Here is a 3,986-nt window from a genome sequence, read left to right as displayed (position 1 = left end):
ACACACACACACACACACACACACACACACGCATACACACAAACCTTTAGATGAGGTCTCTACTCTAGGACACCCCCAGATGTGTGGAGAGGGTGTTTCAAAGCTCTCGGTATATTAAAAATTAAAGGCCCATGCTAAAAAAGATTGACAAGCTCAGATTTAGTTTTAGAAGTTTACATTTAGAAATCTGCTATAGGACTTTAAAAGACCCAATATATAGAGAACTTGTTTGAGACAAATCTCAAAAATCACTACCCAAAGCCTTGTGTAGCCGAGTCTTAGGCCTGTGGTTTCAATCACTGTCCCTCCAATCCTCCAGCTGCCCATCATAACATATCATGTCATGTGATATCATATATCAAATCATACCAAATGATATCATATCATGTCATATCATATATCATGTCATGTCATATATCATATTATATCATATCATGTCATATCATATCATATATCAGATCATATCAAATCATGTCATATCAGATCATATCAAATTATATCATATAATATATCATACGCTTAGCTTCTATACTGTTAGGACTCGGGGTGGGAGAGGTTATAAGGAATCTTCCATTTTAAGCTCAGTTAACAATTTCTGCAGGAACTCCTTCATCCCTTCGCCTTGCCCTGTTTTCTGTGCTGTTCAAGAAATAAAGAGAAAAAACAAACCACACAAGAAGTGGACATCCAAATTCAGACTCACTCTTGGTGGTCAAAAGACCCCAAGGGGAACCTCATTTTATTTTCATCCCTTAATGCAAGATTAATGCAGAAAACGAATTTCAAACAAGCAAAATCTTTATTCCACTCCAGCTATGAATAGTCCAGGACTCAGCAAAGAGCCAGCTAGACGTTGTTCTAAAGAAAAGGGTTTAAACGCAGATCCACAGGGCCCACCTAGCTCGGAGACTATAACTCCCCACTTCTGCGCAGGCTGTTCTGCTTTACCAAGCCCGTATACTTGCCCACAGACTGTTTGTGTCTCAAACCCACCAACCCAACGCCCACACCCTGAGCAACTGCTCAACCGTGCTCTATATTCTTTTTTTTCCCTTGAATATTTTCTTTATTTACATTTCAAATGTTTTCCCCCTTTCCAGGTCTCCCCTTCGGAAACCCCCTATCTCACCCCACCTCTGCCTCTATGAGGGTACTCCCCCACCCACCAACTCCCATTCTCCCACCCTGGCATTCCCCTACATTGGGGCACTGAACACCCTCAGGGCTGAGCACCTCTCCTCGCACTATCGAGGTCCTGGAAGGTGACAGAAAGACATGGAGAGTGAATCCAGGTTGAGTTCAGGAGAGGTCTCAGCAGCCCTCTCCCCCGCCCCAGCCTCCCCCAGTAGCCTATCTGGCTGTTCCCAGGTACCCTTGTCCCCTGGGGCCACATTCTAGTCACCTCTGAGGCCAAGTAACAGGCCAGACACTCCATGAATCATTTCTGTACCCTTGGTCCCCTATTTAGGTAGACCATCTCCCCCCTCAGGTATAATACTTGCTGTGGTCTGAATGTGTGCCCCAAGAGTTCACATGCTGGAAATTTAACCTCCAGCTTTTTAAACAATCTTTGGAGGTGGGGCTTTGGCTAGCCTATTTGAATTAGGGAAGATCATGAGGATGGGGCCTGAGATGGCCCTGTTGATTTTCCAGAAGGAATAAAACAATAACCAAGATGTCACATTTTCCCTGCATCCTCATGTGGTACCCTCAGTTATAGTATGAGATACCACAAGACTTTCTCAGGTATCACACCATACTTTTGGATTACCTAGCTTCTAGAACTTGGAGCCAGAAAAACTTATATGCTTCATAAACCTGGCTATCTGTGGTATTCTGTGGTAGAAGAAGGGACAGGGGAGTCTACAGGCATTCCATTCTCCTTTGGGCTGAGAAAAAGAATAACCCTGTTGGGACAGCTCAGCACTTATCAAAGGGCAAAGTCAATGTGGGGAAGAACTGTAGTACCCCAGGTAGAAAGGAGAAGAGGCAGAACTGTGAAGACAGAAGATAGGAGACGCCCTGGCTTGAGATGTCCTAGAAGCACCTACAGCAGCAGGCCCAAAGCACTGTTCAGACCAACAGTGGGACACATCTGAGGGGCTCCCTAGAAATGTAAGTTTGTCAAGCTCCTGAGTCAGAAGCTTGGATTTTACCCGACACCCTTTTCTGCAAAAGCCCCTGGTGGTCCTGCTATTCAGCAGCCACTCTGGAAAGCCTTACCTCAGATGCTCCATTTCAACCTTGAATCACTAGAACCCGAAGGACTGGGTACAGGACTGGACTCTTCCATGCTTTACAGAACCGCCGTGTCCTAAATGTGTTCTCTATTGCAGTGATAAACACCATGACCAAAGGCAACTTGGGAAGGAGAGCACTTATTTCAGCTTACAGTTGATAGTTTGTCGTGGAAGAAAGAAAGTCAGCAGAAGTTGAGGTGGTAACTGAAGCAGACCATGGAGTCTTCCCACTGGCTTGCTCACCATGGCTTGCCATCCAGATGTGTTCGGCCACCTGTAGAAAGGCAGAATATAAGTCTGCCCAGTTTCGTACTTTGTCCTTGTATCCATAGACACCAGAACACAGGCTGTTGAGTAGGAAGAGCTTTGGCACCATTAGGACAAATACTGACTTTGCCACTAAAGGAGCCAGGAAAGCAGGTTTTTGTCTGTGTTAAAGAATGGGGCTCAAGTCACCACTGTTCTCCTATGTGTATCTGAGTTGATTCTTCAACAAGACTTTGAACGAGCCGGGCGGTGGTGGTGCATACCTTTAATCCCAGCACTTGGGAGGCAGAGGCAGGCGGATCTCTGAGTTCAAGGACAGCCAGGGCTACACAGAGAAACCCTGTCTCAAAAAAAAAAAAAAAGAAAGAAAAAGAAAGAAAGAAAGAAAGAAAGACTTTAAACGAAACAGTTGGAAAAACATTACTTTCCAGATGCGGCTCCAGGGAGCCTGTCTATGAAGCATGATGTTGATCTGAGGTGGGGGAAGCCTGGGACTTGGGTTCCTGAGCCATCTTTGAACCCTTCAGTGAGCACTTTTGGCTTCCCTGGAGCCTGCATTTATCCAAGCACAGTAACTAGGTGAGGATGGCAGCTCTCACACGGCAGGAGAAAGTGTCTGACTCTGTAACAAACACTTTGTTCCTACAGCAGCACATTTAGTCATCTAGTGATCTAACAACCCATTCTACAGATAAAGAAATGGATTCCAGCTGACATTAACAATTTGTCAAAGGTAAGACAACAAACGGGCCTACCAAGGCAGAGATGTTAAAGTCTTAACACCTAGTTCCCGTGACTTTATTTGGAACTATACAAAAGGAAGTTAAAGCAAGAGCATTAGGGTAGACACTAACCGGTTGACTTGTGTCCATATACAAAGGAGAAAATGAAGCACAGAGAAAAACAGAGAGGGAAGGTGACCTTGAGACACACTGAGAAGGTGCCAAGGATGGCCAGCAATACTAAGATCTGGAAAAGGGAAGGGAAGACCTTCCTGCAGGCCCTAGAGAGAGTGGGGCTGAACCCACAGTCTGGATGCAAATGGAAGATCTTTAAAGAGCGATACAATTAACCAATGTGGTTCCTTGCTAGGCTGCGGTGAGTGCAAAGACAGCTCAGAGATTAGCACAGACATGATGTCCTCTCACAGTGGTGGTGATGCTGGTGATAATGGTTAGCCAAGAACTCCATAAACAAAGAGTTGATAGATGGTAGATAACATTTATCCGTTGCTCATCTACATTCTCAAGAGATTAAGCAAAACAAGCTTCTACAAAACATCTACAAGCTACAAGACAGGAACCATCCCCAGCTCCCCAGCTTGTAGCAACAGAACAGTCCTGTGAAGACTGGCATGGGCCCTGGTTGGGGTTGGGCTTGTTTACCACTTTTGAAGGGATTTTTCACCCTGTAAGGGCTGAACCCAGTCAATTGCACCAGGAGTCGGCTGCTCCTGGCATGTGGAATGAGGCCAGAGCA

General features: G+C 45.3%; 1 long non-coding RNA gene across 1 annotated transcript in view; it reads left to right on the top strand.

The window, feature by feature from the left end:
* Positions 1–2,763, top strand: part of LOC110302138 — a 9,403-nt gene extending 6,640 nt beyond the window's left edge. Inside the window, exon 4 of the long non-coding RNA XR_002378779.1 lies at positions 2,337–2,763. This is a non-coding gene — a long non-coding RNA (uncharacterized LOC110302138). The remainder of the gene's footprint in view (positions 1–2,336) is intronic.
* Positions 2,764–3,986: the final 1,223 nt, after the last annotated feature.

This window comes from Mus caroli, chromosome 1, assembly GCF_900094665.2.
Source record: "Mus caroli chromosome 1, CAROLI_EIJ_v1.1, whole genome shotgun sequence".
NCBI classification, from domain to species: domain Eukaryota; kingdom Metazoa; phylum Chordata; class Mammalia; order Rodentia; family Muridae; genus Mus; species Mus caroli.
Note: the sequence above shows the minus strand (reverse complement) of the source record. Positions and strands in the feature narration are given on the sequence as shown.